This window comes from Cnephaeus nilssonii (assembly GCF_951640355.1).
Source record: "Cnephaeus nilssonii genome assembly, chromosome: 15".
NCBI lineage: Eukaryota > Metazoa > Chordata > Mammalia > Chiroptera > Vespertilionidae > Cnephaeus > Cnephaeus nilssonii.
This window is the reverse complement of record NC_137086.1, coordinates 53,578,280-53,587,748: the sequence shown is the minus strand read 5'-3', so window position 1 is coordinate 53,587,748 and position 9,469 is coordinate 53,578,280.

The window sequence follows — 9,469 nt, the reverse complement described above, 5'->3', positions numbered from 1 at the left end:
CTGGGCCAACCATTCCTGCTGAAACAGGAAGAGCAGTGTGTTGGGACAGGAGGCCTCAGCTCTGGTCCCAACTCTACCATCAGCCGGCCACAGGTCCCCAGCAAGGATACGCTGGCCCTCATTCTCCTCCACTAGGGGGAGCCATCAGGTGTCTCCAGGACCCTAGGGCCCCCCTCAAGCCCCCCCTCACTAAAGAGAAGCCTTCACTCCCACGCCCACCTCCTTTCCTCAAAAGGACTTTAAGCTGGTGGACCACGAGCCTGCAGCCTGTACCCTCAGTCCTGTGTCGGTCTTGCCCACCCTCTCTGGGTGGGAGGCACGGCCAGGGAGCGTCTTCGGAGGATGAGGGGCTCCAGTCCAGTCCAGACCAGCCTTCCCACGCCACCGCCACCGAGCCAGCCCAGGTCCCACGGATCCCGCGGGGCTGGGCCGAGGTGAATGCGCCAGCTGCACGGCCCCTCCCCAGCTCCAGAGGACAGCGGGATAGAAGCTGGGCCCCGCCCACCCCCATCTCTACGTATGCACGACACTAGCTTTTTCAATTATTTTGCTAACACTTTCACAGAATTAAAAATTCAGAAGAATAAAAATGGGAACATAAAGTGCCATAACAGATAGACATGAAATCTTCAAGCTTTTTTTTTTTTTTTAAATCAGGTCATCTCTAGCATGGTCAAGGACTCAAGCATGATGGGAAGGTGACTGGGCAAACCTTCATAGCTGAGATGTTCTGCTGCTTAAGATGTAAAAGGGGTTTTCTTTTTTTTATCTTTTTGTAAGGCGAACTGGCAACTGTTATTTGAAATTCCAGGTTGATTCGATTTCTGCTATGATTTCGCTCCTCCAAGCTCAGCTGTGGTGTGCATGCTAAGGATCGGTTCCTATGTAATGCAATGCCTGTAACCAAGCTCAAAAGGTTGATGGGCAACCTTTTGAGCTTGGTGTGTCAAACTTCGCCAAAAAAACTGAGCATAACTCAGGTAGTGTGTCACTTTGAGGGAAAAACATTATTTCGTGATATTTATAGTTTAAATAACATAAATGTTTCATCCTCGGCATGCGGCCACCTCAGCGGCCGCGTGTCATCAGAAATGGCACTGACACGCGTGTCAGAGGTTCGCCATCACTGCCTGTAACAATGCTAACCCCACCCTTTCTCCTTGTACTAAAAAGAAAAAGACACTGTCCTTTAAGATGCCGCGGAAGCCACGGCCTCACTCCCTTCCTTGATGAAGCTGATGCCATATCAGTCTCCCTCTTATCACTACTTCCAGCCCGGCCCCTCTGACCTCCTCTCTCCCAGAGTCCACTCACTGTGGTGAGATGAGGTCTTAGGGCACCAAAAATTCAAAATATACAAGAAAACAAATGAGTAGCCCTGGCTGGATTGGCTCAGTGGATAGAGCATCGGCCTGTGGACTGAAGGGTCTTGGGTTCAATTCCAGTCAAGGGCACATGCCCGGGTTGCAGGCTCGATCCCCAGTAGGGGGTTGCTGGAGGCAGCCAATCAATGATTCTCTCTCATCATTGATGTTCCTATCTCTCCCTCTCCCTTCCTCTCTGAAATAAAAATATATTTTAAAAAATGTAAAACAAATAAGTAGGCCTTTAGCACTAAAGACCCAAATGCCTGGAAGTGTCCATTTATTTACAAAATAATTTTTGTCATTGTATTTTCTATTATAAAAGAAATACATGTTTGTTGTAGAAAATTCAGAAACCGCAGAGCAAACACGAGCGGAACTCACCCACAATCCCCCGTCCCAGGAGCGTACTAGAGCAGGATGTGTACTTGTCAATGCATTCCCACACCCCTCCGCCACGCAAGCACCGAGGCGGGCCTTCTGGACACACACGTCCTCCGCCCCTGCACTTAACCTTTTAAGTAGACTTTTGTAAATCGATAGCACACTGTTGTCTTGAAAGCCATTCTGTCGATGGCAAGACCAAGGTCCCTTAAAGAAGAGTGCTGGGGATAGTTTTGAAAGCTTGGTTGGGAAGATGAACCCAACCCTGAAGGAGGGAGGCATTCATAGGTGACCACCCAGCCAGCAAGGCCGGGCAAAAGGCCCAGGAGGAGGTAGGGCCAGGAGCAGAGGGGCCCTTTCACTTTCGGGGTGCGGTGTGAGAGAACTCAGTTCCTTGGAGAAGCCTGGCTCCAACACATGAGAGAGAGTGAAGAGACGGCCTTAGGAGGGGCCTAGGCGACACACCTGAGGCCCTCCCCAGAGGGTGCCCCCGAGTGACAGGAAGGCAGCCACACCCAGGCCCAAGAGGCTGTCAGAATCGGCTCTGAACAAAATGGTGGGCCCACAAGGACACATGACTGGGGACAAGGCGCTGACAATTCGCAGACCTTGAGGGGAGCAGAAGTCAGACATGTGAAGCCAATTCGGGCACAAGAAGGTGGAGATCGGACCAGATGAGTGATAACTGGATGGAGACCCACAGACAAGGTGTGTCACGGGCTCCTCTCCCCACAGCAGGGCAATCTGTACATCACTCCCAGGAGAGGAAAGGAGGATTCAGTAGGGGCTGAACATCTATACTAATAAAAGCCTAGGTGGCCCTCACGCCCTCGCGTCATCACAAGATGGCTGCCCCACATTGTCACAAGGTGGCCACCACAAGATGGCCACCCCCACGTTGTCACAAGATAGCCAGCAGGGGAGGGCAGTTGGCGGCCATTGGGCTGGCAGGGGAGGGCAGTTGGGGGCCATCGGGCTGGCAGGGGAGGGCAGTTGGGGGCAATCAGGCCAGCAGGGGAGCAGTTAGGCATTGATCAGGCTGACAGGGGAGCAGTTAGGAGGCGATCAGGCTGGCAGGCAGAAGCGGTTAGGGGCAAAGGACAATCAGGCAGGCAGGCAGGCAGGCGAGTGGTTAGGAGCCAGCAGTCCCGGGTTGTGAGAGGGATGTCCAAGGAGTCCCAGATTGAAGAGGGTGCAAGCTGGGCTGAGGGACACACACCCCCCATTGCACAAATTTCATGCACCAGGGCTCTAGTTAAACAATAAGAGGCTGAGTTATTTTCAAATGGAAATAGGAAGCTTAAGGGCTTAGGAGCCAAAATTAACTAGTTCAGTTACAGAGAAATAAAGACAGTAGCATTTATGTCCCCTGGTTAATGACTGAGGTTTAAAATCCACAACACAATCATGGTAACATTACAGATCATTCCAAACTTTTCTCTGCACATACACAAAAATAGGTAAACGGATTTTTTAAAAATGGGAACATCCTATGTATGCTGCTTTATAAACAGCTCTGTTCATTTAAAAATACCTGTCCAGCCCTGGCCAGTGTTCCCCAGTGGTTAGAATGTCAGCCTGGGAATGGAAGAGTCACGGGTTCGATTCCCAGTCAATGGATCATACCAGGGTTGTGATTCACTCCCCGCCCCCAGTTGGTACACATGCAAGAGGCATCCAATCGATGTGTCTCTCTCACATCAATGTGTTTCTCTCTCTCTCTCTCCCTGCCCCTCTCCTTTCTACTCTCTCTGAAAAGCAATGAAAAAAATATCCTCAGGTGAGGATTAACACATAATAATAATAATAATAATAATAATAATAATAGTAATAGTAATAAATAAAAATAACCTGTCCAGCCCTGGCTTGGTGGCTCAGTTGGTTGGAATGTCATCCCATACACCAAAAGGTTGTGAGTTTGATTCCTGGTCAGGGCACATACCTAGGTTGCAGGTTCAATCCTCAGTTGAGGCATGTAGGGGAGGCAACCAATCGATGTTTCTCTTTCACATAGATGTCTCTCTCTCTCTCTCTCTCTCTCTCTCTCTCTCTCTCTCTCTCAAATCAATAAACATATCCTTGGGTGAGGATTTTAAAAAAGCTTATGTTATTTAAAAATAATAATAAAAATAACCCTTCCAGGTCAATATAGATATCCATAATCATAGCTAATTGGCTCATGATATAAACTGTTTTTTTCTTGATACAAACTTCCATTTTCAAACAACTATTATCAATTACCAATATCTGATCGATTCCAACACATGAAATCTGGGGACAAAAACTATGCACATCTTTACTTTCCATATGGGCTGTTTTACCAAACTGCCCCTCTGTGTGCACCACACCATCTTCTCTACCAACAGCAAGCAAGGGCCTCTTCTCTATTCTCACCAACCTGAGTATTAGCAGCTTTCGAATCTTTGCTAGTCTACAATACAAACATGACCCCTCAGGTTGTTCTAATTTTCATTTATTTGTTTACTAAGTAAACATTTTTTACACTTATTGGCCATTTATGTTTCCTCTTTTATGAAATGCGTGTGTGGGTGTCTTGCCCGATTTTCCATTGGAGCGTTTTCATTGTTTTACCAGTAAAAATATACTGAGTGTGCCCTAGCTGGTTTGAGCATCAGCCTGCAGACTGAAGGGTCCCAGATTTGATTCCAGTCAAGGGCACATGCCTGGGTTGCGGGCTTGATCCCCATTGAGGGACATGCAGAAGGCAGCCAATCAATGATTCTCTCTCATCATTGATGTTTCTACCTCCTTTCCCTCTCCCTTCCTCTGAAATAAATAAAGATATATATATATATATATATATATATATATATATATATATATATATATATATATATATAGTGTATTCATTCATTTAATGTGTCCTATAACAGGCGTCCTCAAACTACGGCCCGCGGGCCACATGCGGGTGTTTTTGCCGTTTTGTTTTTTTACTTCAAAATAAGATATGTGCAGTGTACATAGGAATTTGTTCATAGTTTTTTTAAACTATAGTCCGGCCCTCCAACGGTCTGAAGGACAGTGAACTGGCCCCCTGTTTAAAAAGTTTGAGGACCCCTGTCCTATAGGCTGCAAATTTTCCCCTCTCATATGTCTTTTAAATTTAGTATAGGTTTCCCCATATGAATCTTTTGCTTTGTGACTTCTGACTAAGAAAGCAGGGATCTCACTTCCTTCGCATCTGTGGTTCGGACTGGCCAGAGCCTGAGGTCTCCAGGAGGAAGCAGATGCTGGGATCACAGCTGTGAGGACATGCGAGCCAGGCCTCTGGCTCGGACAGCAGTGATGGAAGCAAGTCATATGTCATCCACGGAGGACCTCAAGCTACTGCATACAGGATGTGATCGTCAGCTCTGAGCTCGGCAACATCTTGGGAGAGTGTAGAGACAAAATCATTTGTGCAAAAGAAGGAGACAGAGAACACAGGCTTAGCATGACACCATTTGCTCAATGAGCATTCGTGACTGACCCGCCGGTGCCACGCATTTCCCTAGGGCTGGGCATGAAAGAAACAGTTCCAGTCTGTCCTTTTGGAACTGAGAGTCTGATTAGGGAGACAGTCATTAATCATAGACTCACATAAAAAGAAAAATGGAATACTTCAGCGTGATAAGTACCATCAATTAGAAATACACATGGTACCGAGCAGATATGCGAGGTCAGAGAGGTGAACGAGCAGGAGTTAAAAGGGAGAGAGAGAGAGCATCCCTAGCAGAGGCAGAGAGGGCATAAAGGCCTGCGTCCTGTGAACATCTGAGCAATAGGTCAGTGAGCCTGGGGTGGAGGACGAGGAGAAACTCCTGGGAGGGGAGGCTTGAGAGACTAAGGGTTCCAGTCTTTATCCTACCAAAGTAGTGTCTTCAGCGGGAGATCAGGGAGTGGAGAGTGTCTTGGTTAGATTTGTGTTTTAAAAGATTACTCTGGCTAAAGTGAATGAACTGGAGGGAGGGGACAAGGGAATGTGGGGCTACCTGTTAGGAAACCATTGTAAATGGAAACTGGCAACAGCTTAGACTAGAATGACAGTGGCAGGGGGCCTGTGCAGAGGTCACGTGGATTTTGGAGAATGACTTCCGACAACCATAAACTCAGTCACATGGTGACTCCAACTGACGCTGTTGCCCGAGCTGTAGCACCTTGACTACAGAGGCCTGGCACGTGGCACGCAGCTAAAGCCTTTTTTCCCTGACAATTTATAAAGATCAGCAGAAGTAGTTTGTGTCTACCTGGCAGGGCCAGCAGTATTCCTTCATAGTGTTGCTGCAGGACAATGTGAATTCTCCCATTCTCTACCATAATACGGTCCACGGACATCTTGATCGTCTTGACGACCCACAAAATATCACACTAGTCTACTACATTGATGACATGATGATGATTGGATCTGATGTGCAGGGAGTACCAAGTACTTTAGATACCTTAGTAAGACATAAGCGAACAAGAGCGTAGGATTTAATCCCAAAACAAGTCAGAGAAGTTCCTGAGGATCAATGGTCTAGAATATATCATAACATCCCCTCCACATTGCAAGACAAGTTACAGGACCCACCATCCGCCACCACCACCTTCCACCTGCCCCGCCTGCTCAGGCAGGTCCAAAAATATAAAAAGGCACAATGTTTACTAGACTTTTTTGGCTTTTGGAAACAACATATTCCACGTTCTCTGAGCATGCTACTCCCACACAACTACAGACTCATAGCTGTAAAGCTGATAGTTTCAAGGGGAGACCAGGACAAGAGAATGCTCCACAGCAAGTTAAGCTGTACAGTGGGTGGCTTAGGCCTTATACTCCAGGAGATCCAATGATATTATGACATGTCCATGGCACACAGGAATGCTGTGTGGAGCCTCTGGCAATAGGACCAACAGGAGAATTCCAGTGCAGAACTCCGGGATTTTGCAGCAAGTCTAGGCCCTCTTCTATAGATACTCATTCTCCTTTGGAGAAACAGTTTCTGGCCAGCTACTGGGTCATGTTAGAGACTGCTCACCTAACCGCGGGACATCAGGTGACCGTGCAGCCTGAGCCTCCCCTCATGAACTGACCGTTGTCTGACTCTAGTCATAATGTTGGGCATGTGCAGCCGCAATCTATCAAGTAGGACTAGCACATCAAGACCAAGCTCAGGAAGGTCCAAGAGGCACAAGCAAGATACTTGAGCAGGTGGCTCACATTCTTTGATACCAGCTCCTGTTGCATTGCCTCCTGGGGGCCCTTTAACACTAGTTGACCAAGGAAGACAAAACTTAGGCCAGCTTTATAGATGGATCTGTACAATATGGAGTGCAACCTGCAAGGGGACAGCTGCAGCCCTTCATCCCCACTCAGAGTGACACTGAAGGACAGTGGTGAAGGAAAGCCATCTAGTGGGCATAACTTCAAGCAGTATATTGGTTGTTCACTATATTTGGAGTGTAAGATGGCCTGAAGTTGCCAATGGTTTGGCTGATGGTCCGGGGTTCAGAAGGAACAGGATTGTAAGACTAGAAAAAAGACTCTATAGATGGACTCCTTGAATGAGTGTATACTGCTCAGGTCAGGGGAAAGGGAAGCCCTGCATAGCCTCTGGCCCCGCCACCACGGCTCATGAGCTCACTGAGCAAGCCCTGGGGGTGGCTGAAGCAAGAGGCTGCTGGCTGACATCCACAGAGCATGCCTCTGGAGTATACACCTAATTATTAAGAGTCTTCTCTGCAGCGGGTGCCTTTGGGTGGACATTCAGATGGAACACAGATATTTCATAGAATATATACATACACCACCACCTGGAAGCAGCTAGCCTAACTGCATGGTGGAACGACTTACTGAAAACTCAGCTACCGTACCATTTGGTGCTTGTTTTACAGGATGCAGTTTATGCTTTGACTCAGAGACCATTCTCTGGTGCTCTCTCCCCCACAGCCAAAATACATGGGTCTAGTGGGTGGATGTTGAAGTGGCTACTCAATTATACTTAACTAGAGGCCCGATACATGAAAATTCATGCAGTGGAGGGGGGAGTCCCTCAGCCCAGCCTGCCCCCTCTCACAGTCTGGGAGCCCTTAGAGGCAGGCAACCCGGCGATCAGGGGAAGGCGACGCCCATCACACCTCTGCTGCTGCCACTGCCGGCAGCGCAAGCCTCAGCTGGCCCTGGTTACCTGAACCTCGGGTGGCCCTGGGTGGCTGGTCAACCGCTATCCGAGGCTTGCCTGCGCCTTGGGCCGGCCTTGGGTGGCTGGGGGGCTGAGGGGACTGGGGGACTCCAGAGGCAGGTGCGCGGAGCGGCCAGGCCAACCTAAGGGCAGGCCCGACCCTGCTGTGCCTGCTGCCCCGGTGGGGCTGAGGGGACTGGGCACTGCCATCTTGTGGCTGTGGGCACCGCCATCTTTGAGGGTGCAGCAGTCAATTAGCATATTCCCTCCTTATTGGCTGTGGGCACCATCTTTGTGATGGTGTGAGGGTCAATTAGCACATTCCCTCTGTATTAGATAGGATAACCTTGTAAATGTATTTTTATTTTTTTTATATATTTTTATTGATTTCAGAGAGGAAGAGGGAGAGATAGAAACATCAATAATGAGAATCATAGATTGGATGCTTCCTGCACGCCCCCTACTAGGGATTGAGCCAGCAACCCAGGCATGTGCCCTGGCCAGGAATTGAACCATGACCTCCTGGTTCCTAGGTCGATGCTCAACCACTGAGCCATGCAGGCCGGGATGTTTTTATTTTTTTATTGATTTTTATTTTTTTTAGAGAGAGAGAGGGAGAGGGAGAGAAACATGAATATGAGAGTGAAACATTGATCAGCTGCCTCCTGCATACACCCAACTGGGGATCTAGCCTGCGACCTGGGCATGTGCCCTGACAGGGAATAGAACTGGCAGCCTTTTGGTGCACGGGATGACACCCAACCAAGCCACATCGGCCAAGGCAACCTTGCAAATTTTTGTTTCCTGTTCCAGCAATTTTAAGCTCTGCCAGTTTAGAGGTCTTATTTCCCAAGGGAGGAGTGCTTCAATCAGAGGACACAACAATGGTTCCATTATATTAGAAGACTAGAGGCCCAGTGCATGAAATGAAATTCGTGCACTGGGTGGGGGGTCCCCTCAGCCTGGCCTGCACCCTCTCATAGTCCAGGACCCCTCAGGGGATGTCTGCCAGCCAGCTTTGGCCCGAGCCTGCTCCTGACCGCCCACCTGCTTGCTGCTCCTTAGCGCTGCTGTGGAGGCAGGAGAGGCTCCCACCACCACCACTGTGCTTGCCAGCCGTGAGCCTGGCTTCTGCTGAGCAGTGCTCCCCCTGTGGGAGTGCACTGACCACCAGGGGGCAACTCCTGCATTGAGTGTCTGGCCCTAGTGGTCAGTGCGCGTCATAGCAACCAGTTCCGCCAGTCATTCTGCAGTTTGGTTGATTTGCATATTAGGCTTTTATTATATAGGATGAGACCACCAACTGGACATTTCAGGCTCCTTATGCTACTGAAACAACGCTGAGGGAGAGGGGGTGTAATCTGCCTGTCAGAATGACTGCTCCTGATCACCAAGGGGAAATTGGTTTCCTCCTACACAATATAGGCAACATGGTCTATGTCCAATAGTAAAGGTTAACGGAAAAACTACAGGGCAGAGGCAGGATGATTACGGAGTCAGGCCCGTAGGGACTTAAGATTTGGATCGCTCTGCAAGTGAAGAGCCTGGAGGTGAGGCTCAGGC